The sequence below is a fragment of the Sorex araneus genome, chromosome 1 (genome assembly GCF_027595985.1).
Source record: "Sorex araneus isolate mSorAra2 chromosome 1, mSorAra2.pri, whole genome shotgun sequence".
In the NCBI taxonomy this organism is placed as follows: domain Eukaryota; kingdom Metazoa; phylum Chordata; class Mammalia; order Eulipotyphla; family Soricidae; genus Sorex; species Sorex araneus.
The window spans coordinates 76,188,086-76,206,518 of NC_073302.1; the positions used below are offsets into that span (position 1 = coordinate 76,188,086).

The window sequence follows — 18,433 nt, forward strand, 5'->3', positions numbered from 1 at the left end:
TCATAGAGATGGGCCTGGCCAAAGAGCCTAATGCTTAACTATAAGTTAAGAGCTTGGTCATGGACAGATGCTATCATAACTCAAAAAGTAATAACTAGATTCGGACCCTGCTAGGGTTAGGAATGATCAGGCCTGAGTGCTGTAGTCTGAGTCTGTGGCAAGATATTCACAGGAGAGTTGCCCTACAAGTCTCAATGTATCTCTTACTGTGTCCATACAAAAATAACTAGTATTAAGATGTTGATAGAGTTTTTGGACTGAGGAAAGGAGAAAAACACCTCAAGAGGTATTTTGCCTGTGGGCAGTCAGGAAGAGCTTTGATATACCTCTATGTGGTATTTCCTTTGAACCTTGTGGGCCCTCAGGAAGGGTTTTCTTATGTTGATTTTGCTACCAGACTATGTGTAGCTTGGGCCCAGGGGGCAAGGTAGAGAGAGGCAAATAGGGATGGAGAGACTAGTGGGAAAAGAGGCAGAATCCAGAGAGCTGGGATAGAGCAATGAGAGGCTAGGTTGGAAGAGAAGCAGTCAGAGTAAGAATCCAGAGGTCAGAGTCAGAGTCAGAATTCAGAGAGGAGAAAGAGAGAGCCCAGGCTGCAACATGGAGCATGGAGAGATGAGCGGGAGAGACAGGAGGAGACGGGAATGAGGCACAGTGTGAGACTAGAATGGGGAGCTCAGAGACTAGAACAGGAGAGAATGAAATAAACAGCAACTGATTAATCAACCGCCTTGGCCCTGGTTTCCTCTTCCAAGATGTCTTCCCCAAGGCCTGGGCCACCCCAGCTGGGCTAGTGGCGAACTGACCCCTGAACCCGGGCACCTATGGGGATAGCGCTGATGGGGAGAGCTGCCAGGGCTCTCCCAGGCCGGCCCTGAGAGTTTTTTTATATTTGATTATTTCTTTTCTTTCCCTGGGACCCCTATTAAGGAATACTGGCCTATCCACTATTCCTGTAATTTTTTTCACTTCTTTCAGCTTTAAATTCTAGAAATTTCTAATTTATAGAATAATTGATATTACTCTGTAGTGTAAAATCAATTTTATTGTATCATGTCATTAGAATGCTTCTTCAATGACCATATTTATAATAACTAAATCAGGTTCCTGTAATATTCATGCAAGTCTATGGACACAGAAGACTTCCGGTTTGACTGGAGGCCACCTCTCACCCCCCACCTGCCTCTATGGCAGGCGCTTTCTCTCTCTCTCTCTCTCTCTCTCTCTCTCTCTCTCTCTCTCTCTCTCTCTCTCCTTTTGGGCATTGTGGTTTGCAATATTGATATTGAGAGGTTATCAAGAATATCTTTTACCTATCTTTAACCATCAGATCTTGTCCAGAGTGATCATTCCCAGCTATTATTGTCATGCTGATCTCTTATCTTACCTATCCTCAGCCCGCACACATTTGTGGTTAGTTCCAACTACTGACCAGTCCTCCTAACACCTGTTTTCCCAGGCCATGGATATTATTCTACTACACACACACACACACACACACACACACACACACACACCCATGGATATTATTCTACTACACACACACACACACACACACACACATATATAAATAACACAAATGAATGCAGTCATTCTAGATCTGTACCTTTCCTTCTGAGTCATTTCACTCAGCATGATACTCTTCATGTCCATCGTTTTTAGGCAAATTTCATGACTTCCTATTTCCTCACAACTGCATAGTATTCTATTATGTAGATGTGCCATGGTTTCTTTATCCAGTCATATGTTTTTGGGCATTTGAGTTGTTTCCAGATTCTGGCTATGGTGAATAGTGCTGCTATGAACATAGGAGTACAGATGGTGTTTCTGCTGTGTGTTTTTGGGCGCCTGGGGTATATAACCAGGAGTGGTATCGCTAGGTCAAATGGGAGCTCAAGTTCTAGTTTTTTGAAAAAGTCCATATTATTTTCCAAAAAGGCTGGACCTGTCGTCATTCCCACTGACTGTGAAGGAGAGTCCCTTTCTCCCCACATTCATGCCACACCAGTTGCTTTTGTCCTTTTGGATGTGTGGCAGTCCCTGTGGTGTGAGATAATATCTCATTGTTGTTTTGATCAGCATCTCCCTGATGATTAGTGATAAGGAGCATTTTTTCATATGCCCTTTGGCTACTCAAATTTCTTTTCTGAGAAAGTTTCTTTTCATTTCATCGCACCATTTTTTTGTTGGGATTGGATGTTTTTTCTTGTAGAGTTCAACCAGTGCCTTGTATATCCTTGATATTAACTCGTTACCAGAAGGGTATTGGGTGAATATCCTTTCCCATTCCATAGGCTGTCCATGTCCTGGTTACTATTTCTTTTGAGATGAAGAAGCTTCTTAGCTTAAGATAGTCCCATTTGTTTACCTTTGCTTCCACTTGCTTGGTCAGTGGCATTTCATCTTAGAAGATAATTTAGCTTCAATGTCATGGAGGGTTTTACTGACCTTTACTTCAATGTACCTTATGGATTAGGCCTGATGTTGAGGTGTTTAATCCATTCTGATCTGACTTTTGTGCATGGAGTTAGGTAGAGGTCTGAGTCCTGTTTATTTATTTTTTTTGCAAGTAGCTGTCTAGTTTTGCCAGCACCATTTGTTAAAGAAGATTTCCTTGCTCCACTTTATATTTCTTGCTCCCATATCAAAGATTAGATGATCATATATTTGCGGATATGTGTAAGGATAATCAACCCTATTCCACTGGTCTGCAGATGTCTGTATTTCAATACCATGTTGTTTTGATTATTACCACTTTGTAGTACATTTTGAGGTTGGAGAAGGTGACGACTCCCATCTTTTTATTCCAAGAATTGCATTAGCTATTTGTGGGGGCTTATTGTTCCATATGAATTTCAGGAGTGTTTGATCAATTTCTTTTAAAAATGTCACGGGTGTTCTTATAGGGATTGCACTGAATCTGTATAATGCTTTGGGAAGTATTGCCATTTTGACAATGCTGATTCTCTCAATCCATAAGCAAGGGATGTGTTTCTATTTCCTCGTGTCTTCTTTTATTTCTTGAAGTAGTATTTTGTATTTTTCTTTGTGCAGGTCCTTTACCTGCTTAGTTAAGCTGATTCTGAAGTACTTGATTTTCTGAGCATAATCGCTTTTTAAATATATCACTTTCTTCTTTCTCATTATTTGTATATTGAAAAGCCATGGACTTTTAGGTATTAATTTTATAGCCTGTGACTTTATTGTTTCTAGGAGCTTCTTGGTAGAGGCTTCTTGGTAGAGGCTTCAGGGTCTCTTACTATCATGTCATCTGCAAATAGTAAGAGCTTGATTTCTTCCTTTCCTACGTGGATGCCCTTAATATCTTTTTTTTTTTTTTTTTGCTTTTTGGGTCACACCTGGCAATGCACAGGGGTCATTCCTGGCTCATGCACTCAGGAATTACTCCTGGCGGTGCTCAGGGGACCATATGGGATGCTGGGATTTAAACCCGGGTTGGCCGTGTGCAAGGCAAACGCCCTACCCGCTGTGCTATCTCTCCAGCCCCTGCCCTTAATATCTTTTTCTTCTCTAACTGCTATGGCATGTACTTCCAGTACAATATTGAATAAAAATGGCAAGATAGGGCATCCTTGTCTTGTCCCTGATCTTAGAGGGAAGGCTTTTACTTTCCCCCCATTGAGAATAATGCTTTCTGTGGGCTGTTAGATGGCTTGACTATATTGAGGAAAGTTCTTTCAATTCTCATTTTGCTGAGAGTTTTCTCATAAATAGGTGCTGGATCTTGTCAAATGCTTTCTCTGCATCTACTGATATGATCATATGGTTTTTATCTTTTCTTTTATTGATATGATAGATTATGTTGATTGACTTGCCATCCTTGTATCCATCCTCAGGATGAATCCCACTTGGCCATAGTGTATGATCTTTTTAATGAGTGTTTGGGTTCTATTTGTTAATATTTTGTTGAGGATCATTGACTCTGTGTTCATCAGGGATATAAGTCTGTAATTTTCTTTTTTTGTGGTGTCTCTGCTTTTGAGGTGATATGTGCCTCATAGAAACTGTCTGTGACTGTTTCTGTTTCTTCAAATTCCTGGAAAAGCTCGAAAGGACTGGCAATAGGTCCTCTTTAAATGTTTGGAAGAATTCAATATAATTCATCTGTACCTGGGCTTTTGTTTTTGGTAAGACTTTTGATTACTGTTTGAATTTCCTTGACAGTGCTATGTCGCTTTAGATATTCCAAATCTTTTTGGGTCAGCTTTGGGAGGTTATAGGAATCCAGGAATTTGTACATTTCTTCTAGGTTCTCGTTTCATGGCATACAGACTTTCAAAGTAATCTCTGATGATCTTTGAAATTTTTTGTTTCTGTTTTGATGCCCCACTTTCCATTTCTGATTCGATTTATTAGGCTTCTCTCTCTTTTTTTGTGAATCTTGCTAATGATTTATCAATCTTGTTTATTTTTTTAAAGAACCAGTTCTTGATTTCATTGATCTTCTGAATTGCTTTTTTGGGAATCCAGCTCATTGATTTCTGCTCTAATTTTTATTATTTCCTCCTGCCTAGTTTGGGCTTCTTTTGTTGATCATTTTCTAAGATCTTAAACTGTGAAGTCAAGTTATTTTTGTAGGCCCTTCCTTCCTTAGAAACAATTGCAGAGCTATAAATTTTCCCCTTAACACTTCTTTAGCTGTGTCCCACAAATCCTGGTAGCTCATGTCTTCATTCTCATTTGTTTCCAGGAATATTTTGATTGCTTCCTTGGTTTTCTCTCTGACCCATTGGTTATTCAACACTGTGCTGTTTCAGTTCTAGGTGTTTAATTTCTAGGTGATTCTCTGTTTCTGTGTATGATTAACTTCTATCTTCAGTGTATTGTGGTCTGAAAAGATAATTGATACAATTTCTATTTTCCTCATTCTATTGAGGTATGTTTTATGGCCCAGCCTATGGTCTATCTTGGAAAATATTCCATGTGCACTGGAAAAGAATGTGTATTTGGTTTTTTGGAGGGGATGAAAAGCCCTGCTACTTCTATTAGCCCCCTCTCTTCCATTTCTTCGTTCAGAGCTAGTATTCTAGTACTCCCTTGCTGAGTTTTAGTCTTATTGATTGTTCAAGAGGTGATAAGGTGGTATTGAAGTCTCCAACTACTATTGTGTGGCTTACCAATGTCTTCCTTGTAGTCTATTAGCAATTGTTTTAAGTATTTTGCTGGCTCCTCATTGGATGCATATATGTTTAGGATTGCGTTTCTTCCTAATGTACATATCCCTTGATTATTAAAAAATGGCCTTTGTTGTTCCTTTTAATATTTTTCAGGCTGAAATCTTTGTTGTTGGACACGAGTATGGCCACCCCGGCTTTTGCTGAGGGAGACGTCTGCTTGAAGGATTGTATTTATCCTTTGACCTTGTGTTTGTGTTTGCTCTGATTGTTTTCTTGTAGGCAGCAGAATGTTGGATTCAGTCTTTAAATTAATTTTGCCATTATGTATCTCTAATTGGTGTTTTTAGGCCATTGACATGGAGAGAGATTATTATCATGCGGTTTTGTGTCATCTTTCTGTAGAGTTTTGATGTACTTGTGGGGTTTGTCTTGTCTTGCAGGAACCCTTTAAGTCCTTCTTTTAAGGTTGGTTTTGAGTCCATGAAGTTCCTGAGCTATTGCTTATCCATGAAATAGTGTATTGTTCCTTCAAGTCTTAGTGAGAATTTACCTGGGTAAAGTATTCTTGGTGTGGCATTCATTCCATTGAATTTTTTCTCTATATCCCACCACTGTCTTCAGGCTCAAACGGTGTCCTCTGGTAAGTCAGCTGTAAATCTAAGGGTTGCTTTTTTGTATGTGATTTCCTTCTCTGACCTTGCTGCTTGCAGTAATGCATCTCTATCTGTGGTATCATCGTTCTGATTTATGATATATCTTGGAGTCTTTTTATTAGGGTCTCTTTGAGCTGGTACCCTTCAGGCTTCTTGGATCTGAATGCCTGCCTTCTCTAGCTCTGGGAACTTCTCAACAATGATATCTTTAATTGTTACTCTTGCATTGGGATTGCCTCCCTGTCCTGATACTCTGATGAATCTTATGTTATTCCTCTTGAATTCATTCCCTAGGTCTCTTATTCACGCTCAAGTTATTTTGAGGTCTTTTTCCATTGTATGTTGTTGCCTGCATGCTTTCTGCAGCTCATCTTCAAGCTCACTGATTCTGTCTTTGGCTGTTGTCATTCTACTGTTGAGGCACCCACTGAGTTTTTAGTTTCATCTACAGAATTCCTTATTAGTAACACTTCTGCTTGTAGCTTTCTTATTCCTGCTCTCATTTCTTCCTGTATTTTATTGGCTGTCTGTTCCACTGTTTCTTCATATCCTCCTTTAATGTACTGGATGTCTGTTCTACTTCTCTGTGCTCATTGAACATCCTCAACATTTCATCTCTGCATTCTTTTTCAGAGAGATTGTATTTGTGGGTATTTCCTGTTGAGCTCTTTCTTCATTCACTCCTCCTGGTGGGGATCTGCGCTGTTTCTTCATATTGCTGTAGTAGTATGGAGGTGAATCCCTCCAGTTCATTGTCAGTATCCTCCTCTCACTGTTTTGGGCATAGCCAGGCTTCTTTGTAGGAATTAGGTAACGGAGGTTGAGATATGAGTCCAAAGCATTATGAAAGGGGAAAATAATACTGGCTGCTCATGGAGGCCACACCCCCTGCCACCACTGTACCTCTGGGAGAGAGGCCTTGTTGGTGCAGGTCCTGGGTTAGAGTTCTGCTTCCGGCACACTTCTAAAACTTCAGGCGACCCCTCTGGACTTGGTGCTCATGTGGGCACCTTGGCCGAGGAGTTTCCAGTTCCCTGTGGCTGCTTGTCGACACGCTACGACAGAGGCCTGGAGGCCTGAAATTCTTAGCTACAAAAATGAGGAGGAGTTTTGGGGACAGAGTACCTACTATGATAGTGGACTCAATCTACTTCACAAATATTTTCACACATACAAAGATTTAATGCAATTAGGAATTGAATTAAATTGTATTTAACTGTTTTAAATTTATTAATTGTCCCAATTGTTAAATTCTTCCAATAAGAAAATAATGAATTATCTGCACAATGAAGTTATTATATCCCCTGTCCCCTGGACCCCCCCCCAAAAAAAACTGAGCAAAGAATCATGAGACTAGGCTTTCTAGTTCTACTACTAGTGACTTCAAGAACTCAGTCGCTTTACACCTAGTTTTCCTTTCCTGTAGAAGAGGTGTGATCTAGATAATATTTTTCTAGTTTGAAAACTTTGATTAAGATTTTTTTCTTCCCAAAAACTTCAAGACATTTATAATATGAAAAATCCTGTATTTTTAAAATTCCTCCACCATTAAAAACAAAACATCTAAATAAGAACATTAATTTGTAATTGGCAAGTGTAACAATTCATAAGTTGGAAAAGGGCAGAAAGGAGGTGATAAACTGGGTGTAGAGGCTATAAGTGTTTGTGATGGTGTGAGGAATCCTCATTTCTCAACACTATTTTACAAATGAGTGATTTCTGCAACTCTTGGTCATCACAGGGAAACATTTTGTTTTAAAATTGTGGTAAAGTACACAAGACAGGAAAATTCTGTGCTCTTACACATTTAAGTATATGGTTTAGTGATATTAAGCATTATTTCTAATGTTGGAGTTGAGAGAGAGCTCAATGAGCTAAGTGTTTTGGTTGCCAGTTTAATCCCAGGCACCACAAGAAGTGCCAGAATCATCCCTTAGCACATAGCTGGGTGTGGTTCCAAAACAAAACAAAATATATATACACATAGTTGTGTAACGATCACCAGTAGGCTTCTAAAGAAATTTTTCATCTACCCTAAAGGGGACACTGTGGACATTTAAAGAATGGCGTCCCACTGTCTCCTTCCCCCAGCTTCTAATCAATCACCATGTCAACTTTTTGCCTCTATGAATGACTATATCTAGGTACCTTATACAAGTGGAAATACATCTATTATATGTGTGTATTAGATTTAGTTTATGCATCAAGCCACCGAGACTTTTTTGATACTGTGAATAATGTGGTTATGAACATAGGTAAACAAACATCTACTTCCAGTTCCTTCTTTCAATTATTTTTGGGGGTATGGCAAGGGGAACAATGCTTTCTACAGCACAAAAATTTTTATTCTAATGTAGATGGCTTGATTTATTTCTCACTTTCCTTCAAATGAAAACAGTAATTTTATATCTAACCCTTGAAATTTATGTAAAACTAATATTAAATGTATACTTCAACATCAAAAGTAAAAAGCACATTAAACATTTAAAAAATATACTCCATGAAGTTCTGTAATCTTCAAAATGTTTAGACAGTTTTGTATTGCTTCTAAGAACCTCGTGGTTTATCACTGAAAAATTAAATTGCACTCTATCAAAATATACCTTTTCAGCACATTAAAGGCCCAGAAAGTCCTATTTCAAAAGGAGGTAGGCTTTTTGAGCTTTAAAATATTTTCTCTTTAAAATTGATCAACCAAGCACTGCACTGTAGCACTGTCCTTCTATTGTTCATTGATTTGCTCGAGTGGGCACGAGTAATGTCTCCATTGTGAGACTTGTTAACTGTTTTTGGCATATCAAATACGCCATGGGTAGCTTGTCAGGCTCTGTTGTGCGGGAAGGATACTCTTGGTAGCTTGCCGGGCTCTTCGAGAGGGACGGAGGAATTAAACCCAGGTTGGCAAGGCAAACACCCTACCTGCTGTGCTATCGATTTAGTCCAATCAACCAAACCACTTTATAAATGACCCAATATTTACTAGGCTCAAAAACATGTCTGTCCTTACTGTTCTGAACCATCACACACAACACTCTTTGCTGCATGTACTTAAGATGCAAATACACTTATTTGAATAGCTGTTACATAGATATCACTAATAAACCAATATTAGCTTATGTACAGTTCATAAATGAAACAAAATAGTACTATCACTGATTTTTGACAGTGAAGAATGTAAATTTGTAGACTAGAATGTTAACAGATTATGAAAGCAGATTAGTATTCATATACTGAAATACCCAACATTATGTTGATCTTGTAAGAACACTAATTTAATGCTCATAAAAATTCTACGATATAGACTATACTATCTCCTCTCCTTCCCATTTACAGATGTCACTGTCACTGTCATCCCATTGCTCACTGATTTGCTCAAGCGGGCACCAGTAACGTCTCCATTTTGAGACTTGTTACTACTTTTGGCATATCGAACACGCAACAGGTAGCTTGCCAGGCTCTGCCGTGCGGGCGGGATACCCACACTAATTATTAGTATCTACTCATTCTCAGCCTTCTTTGTGGTACTAATGACCATTTCAGGGCGGGGGAGATAGCTGAAGGCCTGGAGTCCATACCAACATTGTATGTCTATTGAACTCAGCCAGCAGTGGTTTCAAACATTCCACCAGTACTGGCACCAAAATGAGGAAACAATTTTAAATCCCAAATATCAGAACGTTATAAAGCCAGGACCCATTTATTTCAGGCAGTTTGGGTCCTAAGTCCATACTTTTAAGTAGTTAGTTTAGTATTTGGGAATGAAATGTTTTGCTCTTGTTAAAGAGGAGAAAGAGAAATATCAGATCTTCTAGAGTATAAAAGTAGCATCTTAAATTCATAGTTTTGTTATCCCCCCAAAATTCTAAAGTCACTTTTTGAAAGGGTAAATTTTACTAGTAATGTGGAAGACAATAATATATTTTTAGTATTATTAAAATATAAGTATTCTACGTCTTTGGATACATGCCTCAATATGATCAAGTTTTCATTTAATAAAATAGAAAAATGAACTCTCAAAAGTGGCATATATTTACAGTTAACACCTATACAACCACCCTCCTCCATCATGGGAATGTTTTGATATATATATATATGTATATATATATATATATATATATATCCCCTCAATGATTCACCGCCTCATTGTGGCGGGAGGGTGGCAATGCTGCCAACCGTAGAAGAGTGAACCAACAGATGCTGCCGAGAGACACAGGCAGGTGTGTGTTTGTCAGTGTGCAGATCGTTACATGCCAGTTGACCAAAAACTTGCATCCGGTAGACTGGGAGCATCTGTAAGGACGATTAGAGGACACCCTAAAAGCCTCCGTCCCTCTCTGAAAGCCCAGCAAGCTACTGAGGGTATCCCACCCGCATGGCAGAGTCTGGCAAGCACCCATGGCATATTCAATATGCCAGAAACAGTAACAATAATGGGCCTCATTCCTCTGACCCTGAAAGAGCCCCCAAAACGGCAGTTTTGGGAAGGACAAGGAGAGGCTGATACTCTTCAGTGTTCCTGGAGCGAGCAGACGCCATTGGGCTACACTAGCATGCAACCTGAATGGAGATGTCACTGGCGCCCGCTTGAGCAAATTGATGAGCAATGGGACGATAAATGATACAAGTGAGATTTTATAAGTGTGTGTGTGTGTGTGTGTGTGTGTGTAGCACAGTGGGTAGGGTGTTTGCCTTGCACACAGCCGATGTGGGTTTGATTCCTCCATTCCTCTTGGAGAACCCGGCAAGCTACTGAGAGTATCCTGCCAGCATGGCAGAACCTGGCAAGCTACCTCTGGCGTATTTGATATGCCAAAAACAGTAACAACAAGTCTCACAGTGGAGACATTACTGGCGCCCGCTTGAGCAAATCAATGAACAACAGGAAGAGAGTGTGACAGCTACCGTGCTATATAAATATACATATACATTTAGATGTATTTTTGTTAATTTTTGAGCCATACCCAACAATGCTTAGCCATCCCATTATCTATTTTTTTAATTGAATCACTGTGAGATAGTTACAAAGCTTTCATAATTGAGTTTTAGTCATATAATGTTCCAACACCCAACTCTCCACCAATATCCCCCACATATACTTCCATTATCTACTTTGACCATCTTTTTGGTGGGTAAGACTTAAAAGGATCAATTACAGTAATTAGATTACCTGCTAGTTAACAGTATGACATGGGGAGGAGGCATTTTTAAGTATATAATATTAACTTAGAATCTGAGGCAACTTAAGAATCCATGAATGGCTTTCCCCTCCCCCATGGAGGATATGAAAGTATATCTGTGGGCCAAAAAAAAATTAATGCTTGATTTCAGGATTCTACAATTTGCCTTCCCTTCTGGGGAGTGATGGTGGTGCTGCTGGCAATCAAACCCAGGACTTCACACATGCAAGGTCAGCACCCTTCTGCTGCTGAGTACTTCCCCAGATGAGTTACCTCTCCTGCCCATCAACCCCGAGGGGCAATATAATTCAGTGCTGGGGCTCTGTGGTGTCTGGGATTGAACTGATGGCTTTGTACAGGTTTTGTCACCTGAGCTATCTCCCCTGCCTGCCCCTTTGCCTTCTTTTTACTTAATTTTATTTTGGGGTCACACCTGGCAGCACTCAGGCTTACTCCTCGCTCTGCTCTCGGGGATCACACCTGGAGGTAGATGTGGGACATACAGGGTGCTAGGGATCAAACTTAGGTCAGCCACAGGTAAGGTAAACACCCTGCCAATTGTACTTTCTCTCTGGCCCCATCTTCACTTTCTTACTCAAACCTTTTGCTCCAAACAAACCTTTTGTTATTTTCTGGATTTAGCTCTGTTGTCTTGTCTGAACTGCCAGGTCCATGCTCAGTTGTTTTCTGCATGGATTCTTTTTTCAATTTTGAGGGTTACATGGTTTATTTTTCATTTTCAAACCACCCTCAGTTCCATGCTTAGAAGAGCAATTATCCTCTTTTAGTATACAACACATTCTTATTAGTGTAGAGGGCAACTAGTATCTACACTAAATTCAAGCTACTGTGCTAAATTCAAGCTTTACCCAATAGAAGAGGGGAGAAGAGTGACAGTCTGAGGGTCAATGGGGATCCTGTGTGAGTTTTAAATGTATATGAACTGGAGCTATCATATAGCTTATTTGCAGGAAACATACTAATTCTGCTTTTACTTCAGGGCAATCAGCCATTTAAGCAAGAAGAGGGCCACATGAAATGCTGCAATGTCCTTTTCATTTTTCTTTTGATTTTGGGGCTATACCCAGCTGTGCTCAGGACTTACTCCTGGCTCTGTGCTCAGCTATCACTCCTGCAGGGCTCAGGAGGTAATATATGGTTCCAGGGATCAAACCAGGGATCATGCTGGGGTCAGCTGCATGCAGAAGCCTTAGCACTGTACTGTCTCTTGGGCCCAATGCTGCAATTTCTAACAAGGAAATAACTGAGGTAGTTGGGTAAAAGTTCACCCCTCCTTTTTTGGTTTCATTTTATCCTTCTCATCTCCATAAGAATAGATTTTTTTGAAATTATTAGGAGGAATGGACATAACTAACTACTGTGTACAAGGCAACTTTGCAGACCTTGTACTAATGCAAAGGGTAGATTCACCATTAGCCTAAAATGAATCAATGACCATCAAGCTACTATTTATTACTAAGGAGTAGCACTTTAGCACTGTAGCACCCTCGTCCAGTTGTTCATGGATTTGATCGAGCAGGCACCAGTAACATCTCCATTGTTAAGACTTGTTGTCACTATTTTTTGCATATCAAATATACCACGGGTAGCTTGCCAGGCTCTCCGAGAGGTATGGAGGAATCGAACCTGGGTCAGCCATGTGCAAGGCAAACACCCTACCCGCTGTGCTATTGCTCCAGTCGTAACGGGTAGAAAAGGGCTTAGGTATATTCATAAGAAATCTGCCCTTAGAGGTGGTTTGAAGAACAGAAGGTATTTATGCTGTTCTCCTGACTACCTCTTATTACTGATGAATACAGCCATGTATGCCATGATTATAAATTGTTATTAAGTTTTACCCTTTGTTTCCCCAGTTTCAGAGGCTGCCATTTGGGTATTCTTTGATCTGGGATACACTAAGTTAGAGTTGCTCAAGGACTGACTATATATTAGCATTCACGTCCTGAAACTTATTTCCTAACAAGATGGGTACATACATACGTATACACGTGCGCACACACACACACTCCCTTTAGAATAGAATTTTCTTTTCCATTTGATGCATGGTTCTTCCTTTTCTTTTTTGGACAACACCCAGCAGTGCTCAGGGTTAACTCCTGATTTTGCACTCAGGGGATCAAATGGGGTGCTGAGGATCAAACCCAGGTCTGCTGCCTGCAAGGCACAAGCCCAGTGTGTTGTATTATCTCTCTCTGGTCCCTACGATTAAGGGGGTATTCTTTTGTAGAATACCAGTGACAAGAATCTTAATCCCCTCAACCTCAACCAATCAAGTCCTTAATCAAATGACTATATTCTTGTTCTATCCTCTTAATATGACGTCGAATACAGGAGAGGTTGAAAGAAGTTATAAGCCAGTATAGAGATATAGAATTGCTGTATTACCTTTCACTGCAAAATGTGGTCAATTTGAAGAATGTGTCAAGCCCGTTAGCCTCTCTAATGCCTCCATGCACAAGTTCTAAGGTTTAATGATTTTTAATGATTTATTTTCTATTAATATACCCAACCCCCAAATGGCAACCTATCAGGACAATACAATGTTATATACTGTTCTCCACATGGTCATTTGTTATGTGGATACTTCTGAACTAGGTGCAATGTAATCAATTTCATGCAAAACAAGTTAATGTGCTACTAGGCTGTTCAAATACAACATTACTAGATAGCAGTAGAACCATTAACTATATCAGGGGTGAGAAACATCCTAAGGGGGCAGAATACATGCTTTGCATATAGGAGGTCAGGTTCAATTCCAAGCATAGCATAGTTTCCCAAGCATCATGCCAGGAGTAGCCTACAGACACTGCAATGTCCCCTTCCACCCTGCCCCCTTTTGGTCAAGAATCTCCAAGAGTGGCTCCAGGGCACCCCTGCTTTACTAATACACAGAAAACCACTGCAATTTCTCATAAATGGAATAGAATGATGCATCCATTTAGGCAACTGCATATATATATACCTATGAAGACCCGGAGTCACATTAGAATTTGACAATACCAATGGCTTAAGTAAAGCACAGTGATTGGTGTTATGAAAGCAACATCAGCAACACCAGAAAGCAATAAACAAAAATAAACCACAAACAGACACATTTTTCAATCTGCTGTGTAGAGGTGTCTCAAATATACTGAAATACTATTTTACAGAGATGAGTACATTCACAATTATAGGTTTGCTTTCTTTCTTTTAGAGATAACTCCTAGCCTAGGTCTGAAAAGTACTTTGTGAAAAATATTTTCCATGAAAGCTGACAGAAAGCAACATTTCTTGTGCCCGTTAATGCAACTGGAGAAAGAGCGATGGAGAAAAGGGGAACAGATACTTGCAAAACAGAGTTGAGGCAAATTCTCAATACATAATTTTTTTTTCCATTTTGGGTCACACCCAGTGATGCACAGGGGTTACTCCTGGCTTTGAACTCAGGAATTACTCCTGGTGGTGCTCAGGGGACCACATGGGATGCTGGGAATCGAACCCGGGTCGATCATGTCCAACGGAAATGCTCTACCCGTTGTACTATCGCTCCAGCACCAACAATACATATTTTTTAGAAGAATCTAATAGCTAGTTTTACTGGCAAGCTACACATTCATTGTATTTTCAGTGTTAGGTAAATATTAGTTTGGTATGAGGAAGAAAGCAAACACTAAAGATGTAGTTCTAAATGGGACTACATCAAACTAAGAAGCTTCTGCACATCAAAAGAAACAAGTGACCAAAATACAGAAAGAGCTCAAAGACTGGGAAAGAATATTTACCCAATACCCATCTGATAAGGGATTAATATCCAGGATATACAAGATACTTGTAGAATTGTATAAGAAAAAGACCTCCAACCCCATCAAAAAATAGGGAGAAGAAATGAACAGAAGTTTCCTCAAAAAAGAAATACAAATGGCCAAAAGGCACATGAAAAAATGCTCCACAACCCTAGTCATCAGGGAGATGCAAATCAAAACAACAGTAAGATATCATCTCATACCAGAGACTGGCACACATTCAAAAGAACAAAAGCAACCAGTGCTGGTGTGGATGTGGGGAAAAAGGGACACTCCTTCACTGTTGGTGGGAATGCCGACTGGTCCAGCCTTTCTAGAAAATAATATGGACGGTCCTTCAAAAACTAGAAATTGAGCTTCCACATGACCCCGCAATACCAATTCTGGGAATATATCCCATGGTTGCAAAAGAGCACAGTAGAAATGACATCTGTACCTATATATTCATTGCAGCACTGTTCACAATAGCCAAAATCTGGAAACAACCCGAGTGCCCTAAAACAGATGACTGGTTAAAGAAACTTTGGTACATCTACACAATGGAATACTATGCAGCTGTTAGAAGAGATGAAGTCATGAAATTTGCTTATAAATGGACAAACATGGAGAGTATTATGCTAAGTGAAATGAGTCAGAAAGAGAAGGACAGATATAGAGGGACTGCACTCATTTGTGGAGTGTAGGGTAGCATCACATGAGGCTGACACCCAAAGACCATAGATACAAGGGCTAGGGGGATTGCCCCATAGCTGGAAGACAGCTTCATGAGCGGAGGGGAGTAGGCAGACGGAATAGAGAAGGGATCACTAAGAAAATGATGGCTGGAGGAACCAGTTGGGATGGGAAATGCATGCCGAAAGTAGATAATGGGTCAAACATGATGATCTCTCAGTGTCTGTGTTGCAAGCTATAATGCCCCAAAGTAGAGAGAGAGTATGGGGAATATTGTCTGACATGGAGGTGGGGGAGGGTGGGAAAGGGGGGTTATACCCAGGATATTGGTGGTGGGGAATGTACACTGATGGAGGGATGGGTGTTTGATCATTGTGAGATTGTAACCCAAACATAAAAGCTTGTAACTATCTCACAGTGATTCAATAAAATTAAAAAAAAAAAAAAAGATGTAGTTCTGTCATCCTTCCAAATAGGTCATCAATTGGGCTGTTTAAATGCCAACTTAAGTATGAAATAGTAGACTCATGTAGTAATTTTTAGTTTAACACATGGGTTTTGCCTTTTAAAGAGTATTGCTTCACATTACATGTATATCTGTTTTTATAAAATTAAGGAATATTAGAAATAGCACCAGCATGGCACTTAGGAAGTTTAGGTTCTAGTTCTAATTGCTTAAAATGGACCTTGTCCCCTTAACTGTCTCAATTCTAATACATGAGGGATTGAATCAAAGTTTTTTTCAGTAAGAACAGTTTCTTAGCTTTGGTTTTGGGTGGGGCACAACCAGCAGTGCTCAGGGGCCACTCATGGCATTGCTGGGGGAACATTTGGTGAGGGGGATCAAACTTGGGCATATGGCACTCAGCCCACTGAGCTATCTCTCTGATGCAAGAATAGTCTATTATTAAGAATCCTTCCTCTCTTCTGTAAGCTGTTTGTATTTTTTGGACATCATATCTGATCTTCATACAAATAGGTACAGTTCTTTTCCTCCCCTTTCCCCTACATAAAGAGAAATCAATCTGATTATATATTCTATTAAAAACACAAAGTATATAAAAGTAGCTTCTAAGCATGACCGTTTCAAAACAAAAAGAAAGCTGGGAACATAGTTAAATACAAAAGTATCAATTAGGGGCCATATCAGCATGCAGGAAGCCCAGGTTTGACCCCTGGTATCAAATGCTCACCCAGCACTGCCAAGAACCACCCAATGCAACATACTAGAAGTAAGCTTCTAAGAATTGCTGATGTGAAAAAGAACTGTATAAATAGATTATTAAGTTGGGGATAATTACATGTATAATTTACCAAACAGCTAATACATGTGTTTTTACCTGATAATGTCCACTTAACTGCTACATAGGAAGCACATTTCTTGACTATAAAAAGTCAATGCAATATTTTAATATATTAAGTCCGATTACAAATATCCTTTGACCCGGGAGCCAGTGTGAGAGTACAGTGGGTACAGTAGTTTCCCTGTATGTGGCTAACCCTGGCTGGATACCAGCCATTCCATATGGTTCCTGAGCACTGCCAGGAGCAATTTCTGAGTGCAGATCCAGGAGTTAACCTGAACACTGCTAGATGTGACCCCAAAAACCTGTATCTGTGTGTGCATATACATATGCACATATGCACATATGTATGTATACACACACATATACACATCCTTTGACAAGACTGAAAAATCCTTTCTTCAAAGGATTATTTTGCAAAAAAAAAAAAAAAAAGATAAATGATTCCTAGTTTATCACTTTGTGAGGTCATTTAGAAGGTATTAATATGAGTTATTTTGAAAAAAATTTAAGTTCTTACCTGGAAATACAAAACATTCTCTGACTAGAATGTCTTTAGCAATAAAATGTGTGTTAGTGGGAGGAATTTATACCTTTCAGTAATGTGTGTCTAGAGCACCAAGGTGTATCTATTGTTCCTAAGCAATACAGTATCAATAATATCCAAACATTTACCACAGAACAAGCAATCTAGTTTTTCTAGATGCTTTACCTTGCCATTTTACTAGGAAGGTTCATTGTATTACTGAAAATCTTGGTGGAGTCTATCTTCATTCAAAAGTAACAAAAGAAAAATTTTTTAAAAAGCAAAAAAAAAAAAAAAAAAAAAAAGAAAAAATAGGGAAAAACAAAAGCCCTAACAGACCACTGGGATGCTCAGACAGAAAGAACCAAAGTTATTTCTTTCTTCTCTAACTTTAGCATTAAAATCAGGGAACAGTGAGGGAATGCCTGGCTAATTATTTTCATATCCAGCGGGACTTGGAGCAAAATGTTATCAACAATGATGGCACTAAGTCCCTGAACAGAGATTTTTTTTCTCCCTCCCTTTCTATCTTATTCTCATTATTTACAGGCAGAGGCAAACTTTCAGCCTCAGAAAACAGAACATAAAGCCCAGCAGAGAGCCAACACACTTGCTAAAGAGATACTGTTTTATGATTATTTCAGGTTTATGATGGCTTATAACAATTTGAAAAATAACCCATAATAAAGACAACCCAGAAATAGTGCAGAAATGAACAACAGGAAAAACTGAGGGTCAAGGATGTGGCTCTGCGGGAGAGCAGTTAATTTGTATATGAGGCCCTGGGTCCTATTAATGACACAGTACCTACCCCTTCCCACCTCCCACCCCCAAAAGCTAGATGAATAGGAAAATAGCTTGTGGTTTAGTGCTAAATATTTCTCAGAACTTATCACTTTATTAATATCTTAGAAGTTTGCTAATGAGAAGCCTCAGAAATAAATTTGTAGCAAAACAAAATATGAAAGTTTCTAAAATAGACAAAAAATAAGCTTCCAAAAAATTAAAACAAAATAGAATTGTTGTAACAATCAAAGTGGAAATGCAATCGTAATAATGTATTGCCTTTTAAAAATATAATCTCCTGGGTTGGCTTAAGGGCTGGCACTATTTTATGGTAAAGTTTTCGTAATTCTTCGGCAAAATAAGAAAACTAAGGA

At 39.3% G+C, this 18,433-nt stretch overlaps 1 protein-coding gene across 1 annotated transcript in view; it reads right to left on the reverse strand.

Annotated features, from left to right (window-relative positions):
• ABHD17B (abhydrolase domain containing 17B, depalmitoylase) overlaps positions 1-18,433 on the reverse strand; it is a 56,580-nt gene that overhangs the window by 23,822 nt on the left and 14,325 nt on the right. The window lies entirely within an intron of this gene.